The sequence below is a fragment of the Tachyglossus aculeatus genome, chromosome X1, assembly GCF_015852505.1.
Source record: "Tachyglossus aculeatus isolate mTacAcu1 chromosome X1, mTacAcu1.pri, whole genome shotgun sequence".
Lineage (NCBI taxonomy): Eukaryota > Metazoa > Chordata > Mammalia > Monotremata > Tachyglossidae > Tachyglossus > Tachyglossus aculeatus.
Window position 1 is genome coordinate 55,981,885 of NC_052101.1, and position 11,747 is coordinate 55,993,631.

Consider the following 11,747-nt stretch of genomic DNA (forward strand, 5'->3'; position numbering starts at 1 on the left):
ACAGAGTTTGGAGCACGGCAAGCATTTACAGATGCCGGGGAGAAACTGAGAGCCAGGAATTTGCTGCAATCCACTCTAGTCTAGTCTGCGGTTTCGAAAATATTTTACCGAAAACAAACACTCTTTCCTGATTAAGGAATTCATTGAAAAATGTCTGACCACAACTTGATTCTAATGTTTGAATGTAACAACACCCACTTCACAATGATTGCCTCTTGTGGGGAGAGCAGTGAATTTGGAGCTGGGAAAATGGTTGCACCCTCCAGTCCACTCCTGTCTTGCTATATGACATTGGGCAAGTCACTGCATCTCCCAGTGCACCCTTTCCACCTCTTTAAAGTAGAGTTGCTGCTTTCTTAGGGATGCTGAGATAAGGTCCAGACAGGGATTTGAGCAACTCTTAGATAATGACTTTAGAAATAGAGTAAAATCCTCTGAAGACGTTTTTCCAGGCACTGGCTATGCTATGCTTAGCAGTGAGAACGTCTTAATAAGGAAATGGAAGATGATGGACTCGGACAGGATACTCTAATGCAGGAAACGGGATGTTATAAATGGGAATTTCCTCATTGAGTCTTACTCTATGAAGTACAGTGGATTCCCAATTCCTGGGAGTAACTTACTCAAGCTCTAGGTTTTCCATGTATACTGTGGTAAAGTCTTTCCTCCTCCTTCCTCAAAGCACCACACTGAATCTAGGAGAATGCTCTGCACCTTTAAAGCACTCAATGAAAACTTGGTGACTATTGAAACAAAAGTTGTGGGTCTGCGTCCCCCCTTCCCATGTACAAAAGCATTACATTTTATTTCATAATAATAATTATGGTATTTGTTAAGTGCTTACTATGTGCCAAGTGCTTGGGATCTGTGCCTTATCCTTAAAGACATATAAAACCCAGCTTAATCATGCACTTTCCTATTTTCAAAGTGGAAACTGAACCACCTCAGAGAGAGGTTTGGAGAGGGATTGGAGAAACAGTGGCTAGAAGAGGGGAAAGTGGGGGATCAGTGGAGAGAGCAGGGGTCATCTGGCTAAATGTGGGCTAGCAGAAAGCAGCTTTTCTCATCCTAACAGGCTTTCTGAGTGATCAAGGGGAAGAAGAAGCCATCAAAAACTCCCAAATTGTATGTGCCCGGCTAGAGGGAGAATTCATTGGTAGGCAGCTCTCAGTTCTCTCCCTGATTCCTTTGAAAGCAGCATTACTTGAGGACTTCCCCCACCCCTAGACTGACATCTTGTTGTGGGCAGGGAATGTATCTACTAACTTTGTTATATCATCCTCTCCCAAGTGCATAGTACAGTGCTCTGCATGCAGTAAGCACTCAATAAATGCCATTGATTGATTGATGAGATGAAGAAACTTATAATGGAATCTGTGTACTTCACATAATCTGGGGATCATCTCTTGTTTTGTTCTAGCCACATCAGGTCTTTCCCAGATCACACCAATAATCACATTAGCTGTATTGTTACCATTTCCTAGGATTATACAGTCTCCTAGGGTTGGGTAAGGCATCCTCACAATTACTTATAGGATGGGCTTTTATAGTACCTTGGCATCTCTCCAGTTTTCTTTAATGCCTTTATAACAATAATGATGATGCTATTTGTTAAGCACTTAGTATGTGCCAAGCACTGCTCTAAGCGCTGGAGTAGATACAAGGTAATCAGGTTGTCCCACGTGGGGGTCACAGTCTTAATCCCCATTTTACAGATGAGGTAACTGAGGTGCAGAGAAGTTAAGTGACTTGCCCAAAGTCATACAGCTGATAAGTGGCGGAGCCGGGATTAGAATCCAAGACCTCTGCCTTCCAAGCCCGTGCTCTTTCCACTAAGCCACACTGCTTCACTATATTAGATTCCTCTCCCTAAGCATTCATTCACTCAATCATATTTATTGAGCGCTTACTGTGTGCAGAGCACTGTACTAAGCACTTGGGAAGTACAAGTTGGCAACATATAGAGACGGCCCCTACCCAACAGCAGGCTCACAGTCTAGAAGGGGGAGACAGACAACAAAACAAATCATATTAACAAAATAAAATAAACAGAATAGTAAATATGTACAAGTAAAATAAATAGTTATAAATATGTACAAACATATATACAGGTGCTGTGGGAAGGGGAAGGAGGTAAGGTGGGGGGGATGGGGAGGGGGAGGAGAGGGAGAGGAAGGAGGGGGTTCAGTCTGGGAAGGCCTCCTGGAGGAGGTGAGCTCTCAGTAGGGCTTTGAAGGGAGGAAGAGAGCTAGCTTGGCGGATGTGTGGGGGGAGGGCATTCCAGGCCAGGGGGAGGACGTGGGCCAGGGGTCGATGGCGGGACAGGCGAGAACGAGGCAGTGAGGAGGCTAGCAGCAGAGGAGCAGAGGGTGTGGGCTGGGCTGTAGAAGGAAAGAAAGGAGGTGAGGTAGGAGTGGGTGAGGTGATGGAGAGCCTTGAAGCTGAGAGTGAGGAGTTTTTGCCTGATGTGTAGGTTGATTGGTAGCCACTGGAGATTTTTGAGGAGGGGAGTAACATGCCCAGAGCACTTCTGCACAAAGATGATCCGGGCAGCAGCGTGAAGTATAGATTGAAGTGAGGAGAGACAGGAGGATGGGAGATCAGAGAGGAGGCTGATGCAGTAATGCAGTCGGGATAGGATGAGAGATTGAACCAGCAGGGTAGCAGTTTGGATGGAGATGAAAGGGCAGATCTTGGCAATGTTGCAGAGGTGAGAGCAGCAGGTTTTGGTGATGGATTGGATGTGAGGGGTGAATGAGAGAGCAGAGTCGAGGATGACACCAAGGTTGCAGGCTTGTGAGATGGGAAGGATGGTAGTGCCGTCAACAGTGATGGGAAATTCAGGGAGAGGGCAGGGTTTGGGAGGGAAGATAGGGAGTTCAGTCTTGGACATAGTGACTTTTAGATGGCGGGCAGACATCCAGATAGCGATGTCTCGAAGGCAGGAGGAGACACGAACCTGAAGGGAGGAAGGGAGAGCAGGGGCAGAGATGTAGATTTGGGTATCATCAGCATAGAGATGATAGTTGAAGCCGTGGGAGCGAATGAGTTCACCAAGGGAATGAGTGTAGATAGAGAACAGAAGGAGACCAAAAACTGACCCTTGAGGAACCCCTACAGTAAGGGGATGGGAGGGGGAGGAGAAGCCCGCAAAAGAGACTGAGAATGAACGGCCGGAGAGATAAGAGGAGAACCAGAAGAGGACGGAGTCTGTGAAGCCAAGGTTGGATAGCGTGTTGAGGAGAAGGGGGTGGTCCACAGTGTCGAAGGCAGCCGAGAGGTCGAGGAGGATTAGGATAGAGTAGAAGCTGTTGAATTTGGCAAGCAGGAGGTCATTGGTGACCTTTGAGAGGGCAGTTTCCGTGGAATGTAAGGGACGGAAGCCAGATTGGAGGGCCTCAAGGAGAGAGTTGGCATTGAGGAATTCGAGGCAGCGTGTGTAGATGACTCGTTCAAGGAGTTTGGAAAGGAATGGTAGGAGGGAGATAGGGCGATAACTCGAAGGTGCGGTGGGGTCCAGAGAGGGATTTTTTAGGATGGGAGAGACGTGGGCATGTTTGAAGGCAGAGGGGAGGGAACCAGTGGAGAGTGAGTGGTTGAAGATGGAGGTTAAGGGGAGGAGGGACCAAGCGAGAGACTTCATCTTCACCTAATCCACCTACTAAGATTAACTAACTTCCATGTGTCACAAAAACTGTAGAACTTTTTCTATATACAAAGCTGTTCCTTATTTTTGAAGTTGACACTACTGAAGGTGAGATACTGCCCATGCCCGAGGGTGTAGCTGAAATGACCGATGAGTAACCGGTAGTTTCTTTTACACTTTGAACACATAAAACTAACTCCTTGCTGCTCAGATGTCTTTGCCTTACAGATGGGCTGTCTCTGATTTTGAATCTGTCACTTGGTGACTCCATCTTCAAGAAGTATTTGATCAAGGAGATTAACTACTGTCCCCTTTTCTGCCCACTGTAAAGCAGATATTTGGGTACCTGCTAACATCCTATCCATCCTCTCATGTGCCTGGCTGTTCATTCTCAGTCTGCTTTGCGGGCTCCTCCTCTACCTACCACCCCCTAACTGTGGGGGTCCCTCAAGGTTTAGTTCTTGGTCCCCTTCTAATCTCCATCTAAATCCACTCCTTTGGAGCGCTCATTTGCTCCCATGGCTTCAACTACCATTTCTATGCAGATGATACCCAATTCTACATCTCCAGCCCTGATCTCTCTCCCTCTCTCCAGTCTCACATCTCCTTCTGCCTTCAGAAAATCTCTACTTGGATGCCCTCCCTTCACCTCAAGCTTCACATGTCCGAAAGAGAGCTCCTTATCTTCCCACCTCCCCGTGACTTTTCCATTATTGTAGATGGCACCACTACCCTTCCTGTCTCACAAGCCCGTAACCTTGGTGTTACCCTCGGCTCCTCTCTCTCATTAAACCCACATATTCAATTCACCACCAAATCCTGTTGGTCCCACCTTCACAACATCGCTAAACTCCACCCTTTCCTCTCCATCCATACTGTTACCACATTGTTACCACATTCCCTTCAAGGCCCTGCTGAGAGCTCACCTCCTCCAGGAGGCCTTCCCAGACTGAGCCCCTTCCTTCCTCTCCCCCTCGTCCCCCTCTCCATCCCCCCCATCTTACCTCCTTCCCTTCCCCACAGCACCTGTATATATGTATATATGTTTGTACATATTTATTACTCTAATTATTTATTTATTTATTTTACTTGTACATATCTATTCTATTTATTTTAATTTGTTAGTATGTTTGGTTTTGTTCTCTGTCTCCCCCTTTTAGACTATGAGCCCACTGTTGGGTAGGGACTGTCTCTATATGTTGCCAATTTGTACTTCCCAAGCGCTTAGTACAGTGCTCTGCACATAGTAAGCGCTCAATAAATACGATTGATGATGATGATGATGATGGTACAATCACTCATCTTATCCTGCCTGGATTACTGCATCAACCTCCTTGCTGACCTCCCCTGCCTCCTGTCTTTCCCCACTCCAGTCCATACTTCAGTCTACTGCCCAGATCATTTTTCTACAGAAGCATTCTGGACACATCACCCCACTCCTCAAAAATCTCCAGTGGTTGGCCATCTACCTCCTTATCAAACAAAAACTCCTCTCACCTCACCTCACTTCTCTCCTTCTACAATCTAGCCCACACACTTTGCTCCTCTAGTGCTAACTAACCTTCTCACTGTGCCTTGATCTTGCCTGTCTCGCCACCAACCCCTCACTCACGTCCTGCCTCTGGCCTGGAACCCCTTCCCTCCTAAAATCCAGCAGAGAATTACTCTCCCCTCCTTCAAAGACTTATTGAAGGCACATCTCCTCCAAGAGGCCTTCCCAGACTAAGCCCCGCTTTTCCTCATCTCCCACTCCCTAATTCATCACCCTGACTTGTCCCCTTTGCTCTTCCCCCCTCCCAGCCCCAAAGCACTTATGTACTTATATGTAATTATTATTTACTTGTATTGAAGTCCGTCTCCCCTACCTCTAGACCGTGAGTTCGTTGTGGGCAGGGAATGTCACTGTTTACTGTTGTACAGTGCTCCGCCCACAGTAAGTGCTCAATAAATAGTATTGAATGAATAAATGTGATTGAGTGACTGTCCCATCCAGGGAAATGCTTCACTGGAAGGCAGCTCTCAATGCTGGTAAACTGGCTGTGTTCCAGGACTTAATTGTTAATAACTTGTCTCCTCCCCTTTCCCTGCCCTAACAGCAATCTTCAATTGTTCGCTCTCCAGTGGCTTCTTCCCCACTGCTTTCAAACACGACCATGTCTCAACTATCCTAAAAAACCCTCCCTTGATCCCACTGCTCCCTCCAGTTACCAACCCAACTCCCTCCTATCATTCCTCTACAAACTCCTTGAACAAGTCATCTACACCCGCTGTCTCAAATTCCTCTCCTCCAGTTCTCTCCTTGACTTCCTCCAATCTAGTTTCCATCCCCTTCTCTCTATAGAAAACACCCTGTCGAAGGTCACCAATGATCTCCTTCTAGCCAAATCCAATCCTTCTCAACCACTCACCTACCTTCAACACTGTCAACTACCCCCTTCTCCTGGAAACATTATCCAATCTTGGCTTCACTGACTCTGTCCTCTTATCTCTCCGGCCACTCATTCTTAGTCTCCTTTTCGGGCTCCTCCTCTGCCTCCCTCATTTTGGGGAGCCCTCAAGATTCAATTCTGGGTCCCCTTCTATTCTCCATCTACACCCACTCCCTTGGAGAATTCATTAACTCCCATGGCTTCGATTACAACCTCTATGCAGATGACACCCGAATCTACATCCCAGCCCTCATCTCTCTTCCTCTCTGCAGTCTCTCATTTTCTCCAGCCTTCAAGACATCTCTACTTGGATGTCTTCCCATTACCTCAATCTTAACACATCCAAAATAGAACTTCTCTTCCCACCCAAACCCTGTTCTCCCTATGACTTTCCCATCACTACAGATGACACCACCATCCTTCACAGCCCGTAATCTTGGCATTATCTCATGGCATTCCTCTCTCTCATTCCACCCACATATTCAATCCATCACCAAATCCTGTCGGTCCCACCTTCACAACATCGCTAAAATCCATCCTTTCTCTCCATCCAAACTGCTATCACATTAATACAATCACTCATCCTACCCTGCCTTTATTCCTGTTATCAAGTCTCCTGGCTGACCTCCCAGCCTCCTGTCTCTCCCCACTCCAGTCCATACTTTACTCTGCTGCCTGGATCAGTTTTCTACAAAAATGTTTAGGCCTTGTTTCCCCACTGCTCAAGAATCTCCAGTGGTTTCCCATCCACCTCTGCATCAAACAAAAACTCCTCATGATTGACTTTAAAGCACTCAATTACCTTGCCCCCTCCTATCTCGCTAACTCTCCTACTACAATCCAGCCTGCACTCTAATGTTAACCTTCTCACTGTACTTCAATCTCGTCTATCTCACTGCTGACCCCTAGCCCACATCCTCTCTTTGGCTTGGAATGCCCTCCCTCTTCAAATCCGACTGACAATTACTCTCCCCTGCTTCAAAGCCTTATTGAAAGAACATCTCCTCCAAGAGACCTTACCTGAGTAAGCCCCACTTCCCTCTTATCCCATTCCCTTCTGCGTCACCCTGACTTGTTCCCTTTTTCATCCCCTTTCCCAGCCCCACAGCACTTATGGACATATCTGTAATGTATTTATTTATATTGGTGTCTTTCTCCCCCTTTAGACTGTGAGTTTGTTGTGGGCAGGGAATGTGTCTGTTTATTGTTATAGCGCATGTTTCCAAGCACTAGTACAGTGCTTTGTACACAGTAAACACTCAATAAATACATTGAATCTTATAAATGCATTAATCTTAATGGATGATAGTAGTGAAACTGCTCAAGGAGTCGGATGTGTCTTTTGTGATGAACCCAGGTCTTATGAGGCTGGACACTACTACAGTTTTATTGTCCCTCAATTGGGCATGAAACTTGAAGACCCTTTGCCACCAACTCCTATGGCTAGACTCACATTTTATATTTGGTTTTCTACTTCCTCTTCCAGGTGAACTAGACAGGGAGTGAATGCAGTCAAAGAGCATTTCCTAACCCAGACTGTATACGGAGTGATTTTGTTATCTCGCTTCTAGACTGAGCTGTTTGTGGGCAGGGAATGTGACTGTTTATTGTTATATTGTACTCTCTTCAGGGCGTAGTACAGTGCTCTGCACACAGTTAGTGATCAATAAATACAATTCACTGACAGACTGTTGTTTTCCTCCCAGGCTCTTTTGTGCTTCCCTGTATTCCCGGTCCTTTTGATTGCTTGCACAAGCTCCAAAGAGCTATTGGTGTTTCAGTCATCTGGTTTTATTTATAAGGGACTGCGAATTCTTAGTCCGTCCTCAAAACCCGAACAGTTGACATTTGCAGGGACTAGGGATGATAAAATAGAACCTTGGAAATTCTCAATAACATGGAGCCCTCTCCCTGCAAAGATTTTGTGACTACCAACACTTAGTGACCCGAACCCCACTAAGGAATGAGCCTACTTCCCCAACTTTCAGAGATACCTTTAAGGACCATTAGTAAGAAGAATTTCAAGAAGAATTAATACCTATAATTATAAATACAATCACTCATTTTTATTAATATCTGTCTCCCCCTCTAGGCTGTAAGCTCGCTTTGGACAGGGAATGTGTGTATCAACTATGTTGTATTGTACTCTCCCAAGTGCTTATTACAGTGCTCTGTGCTCTGCATGGCCTAGTGGATAGAGCATGGGCCTGGAAGGCAGAAAAACCTGGGGTATAATCCCAGCTCCACCACTTGTCTGCTGTGTGAGCTTAAGCAAGTCACTTAACTTCTCTGTGCCTCAGTTACCTCATCTGTAAAATGAGGATTAAGAATGGGAGTCCCATGTTTGGGGAAGAGACTGCATCCACCCTGATTAGCCTTTATCTATCCCAGTGCCTGGCACATAGTAACCGCTTATCAAATACCATAAAAAGAGTACTCAATGAATATCACTGATGAAGAACCAAAGATTAAGCTCCAGCCACTTACTACTTACCCACTATCCATAGGTCATAAGAACATAAACAAAACTATTACTGGGTCACATCAATAGTCTATTCAGTCCAGGATTCTATGTCGAGTAGGATAATAATAATAATTATGGTATTTGTTGAGCGCTTACTTTATGCCAGGCATGTACTATCACTGGGTTGGATACAAGCAAATCAGGTTGGACACATGGGACTCACAGTCTCAATACCCATTTTACAGAAGAGATGTAACTGAGGCCCACTGAGACATGAAGTGATTTGACCACAGCAGACTATTGGTGGAGCTGGGATTAGAACCCATGACCTTCTGACTCCCAGGCCCGTCCTCTATCTACTATGCTATGCTGCTGCTTATGAATGCTTACTGTATGCAGAACACTGCACCAAGCACTTGGGAGAGCACAATACAACAGACACATTCCCTGCTCACAAAAAGTGTACAGTCTCTTTACCTGGGGATGCTTCCCAGGTTTCCTTCATTCATTCAACTGTATTTATTGAGCACTTACTGTCTGCAGAGCACTGCACTGAGCACTTGGGAGAGTACTGAAGCAGCGTGGCGCAGTGGAAAGAGCACGGGCTTCGGAGTCAGAGGTCATGGGTTCAAATCCCGACTCCGCCAATTGCCAGCTGTGTGACTTTGGGCAAGTTACTTAACTTCTCTGGGCCTCAGTTCCCTCATCTGTAAAATGGGGATTAAGACTGTGAGCCCCCCATGGGACAACCTGATCACCTTGTAACCTCCCCAGCACATAGAACAGTGCTTTGCACATAGTAAGCGCTTAATAAATGCTATTATTATTATTATTATTACAATGCAACAGACATTGGACGACCCTCCTGTCGCTCGCGGGAGACGACTTCCAGTCCCGCCCCCCGCGCGCCCCGATTGGGCGTCTTTCCCCGGAGGCGACTTCCGGTCCCGCCCTCCACGCGCCCCGATTGGACAACGCTCCCGTCGCTCGCCGGACACGACTTCCGGTCCCCCTTCCCCATCCCCCCCCCAGCCTTAGCTCCCTCCCCTCCCCACAGCACCTGTGTATATGCTTGTACGGATTTATTACTCTATTTATTTTATTTATACATATTTATTCTATTTATTTTCTTTTGTTAATTTGTTTTGTTCTCTGTCTCCCCCTTCTAGACAGTGAGCCCTGTTGGGTAGGGACCATCTCTAGATGTTGCCAACTGGGACTTCCCAAGCGCTTAGTGCAGTGCTCTGCACACAGTAAGCGCTCAATAAATACGATTGAATGAATGAATCCCCCCACCTTACCTCCTTCCCGTCCCCACACCATCTGTATATATGTATATATGTTTGTATGTATTTATTTTATTTGTACATATTCTATTTTATTTTGTTAATATGTTTTGTTTTGTTGTCTGTCTCCCCCTTCTAGACTGTGAGCCCACTATTGGGTAGGGACCGTCTCTATATGTTGCCAAGTTGTACTTCCCAAGCGCTTAGTACAGTGCTCTGCACACAGTAAGAGCTCAATAAATACGATTGAATGAATGAATGAGTGAATTCCCGGCCCACAAAGAGCTTACAGTCTACCTGGGAAATCTTTCCAGTAACCTGTCAGCTTCCCGCCCATACTTCCGGACATTGGGTGGGACACCCTCCCCCAACCCCATCGAGGCAGGCGCGGCCCCTCCAGCCCGGCCCTGTAGGAGGTGCCTCTGTGATGGTTGCCCTCCTTGGGAGTCAGGGAGGTACCATTTAACATCCTTAACAATTTCACTTCACATTCTTAACTTTCCTTCTAGGAACCCATTATGACCACTTACCCATGAATTTATCCAAACCCTTCTTGATGCTAGAAATACTTTTGGGCTGCACAGCTTCCTGTGGTAGCAAATTTCATAGTCTTATCCCCTCCTGTGTGAAGAAGGGTTTCTTTTTGTATGTTTGGAATCTACTATCCTTAAGCTTTGAAGGGTGTCCCCTCCTCCTGCTGTTGTGGTATATCATGGGCCACAATTCCAAGTATGCCCTATTCACACCATCTCAACTTGTCTGTTCCAAACTGAAGAATTCTAATCATTTCCATTTTATCCTCATAAGGAAGTTTCTCTATTCTGCCCCACCCCAATTGTCTTGGTTGCAGACTCTATTTTCTCCAGCTCTTTTGTAGACTTTTTAAAACATGACAACCAGAACTGCCCACAATATTTCAGGTGCAGGTACCTAATGTTTTATATCACAACTGTTTATTTCTTTCCCTGCTCTGATGATCCCCACCCTTCAGCTGGGCTTTTAGGCTGTTTTTAGGCTTTTTGTCTTGCCTTATGCTGTAGAGTGGTTTCCAACCCACAACGACTCCATGGCCCTATTTATCCCAGAACGCACCACCTCCATCTGCAATCATTCTGGTAGTCTATCCATAGAGTTTTCTTGGTAAAAATACAGAAGTGGTTAATCATTACCTCTTTCAGTGCAGTAATCTGAGTCTCTGCCCTCAACTCTCTCCCATGCCACTGCTGCCCAGTACAGGTGAGTTTTGACTTGTAGCAGATGGCCTTCAATTCACTAGCCACTGCCCAAGCTAGGAATGGAATGGGTATGCCTCTGCTTGACTCTCCCTCCCGTATTCGAGACTGGTAGAGTGTAAATCTGGACACTCTCCAGATGCAAACCTGAGAGGGGTTAGGCTTTTAAGGACTAATGATTTAAAAGAACAATCAATGACAGCTCTGAGATCTCTTTCTAGAGTCTAGAATGTTAGCTCTGAGTCCATCAGCAAGGAGTTGTAATTGAGATTATTTTTTTCTAGGTACCTTGCACTTGCTTACCCGCAATAGGAATTGAAGCACACATCTGCCATTTTATAGCTCACTTGCTCAGTTGGGGTTTTTTTTTTTGTTATTTTTGCACCAAGAACTGGGCTAGATACATAAGGCTCAGTGCTCAAGGTGGAGGAAGAACAGGTATCCTAATTCCATTTTTTACAGATAAGGAAACTGAAGTACACAGAAGTTAAGTGATTTGCCAGAGGTTGCACAACAGGCAAGTGGTAGAGCCAGGATTGCAACCCAGATTTCCTGACTCCCAAACCCAAGTTTAAAAAAAATATATATCTGGGGAAGCCCATTATTTACATACTTCCATCTCCCCAAATGTCCATTTCTCTCTGTTTCCAATATTTTAGCAACTTTTAAAAATCTATGACAGTCCACTCC

The 11,747-nt window shown here is 45.8% G+C and overlaps 1 non-coding gene across 1 annotated transcript; it reads right to left on the minus strand.

Annotated features, from left to right (window-relative positions):
• Positions 1 to 11,071: 11,071 nt before the first annotated feature.
• LOC119920441 lies at positions 11,072 to 11,214 on the minus strand. Its single transcript, XR_005448187.1, has one exon. It is a non-coding gene; the product is annotated as a small nucleolar RNA SNORA7 (small nucleolar RNA).
• Positions 11,215 to 11,747: the final 533 nt, after the last annotated feature.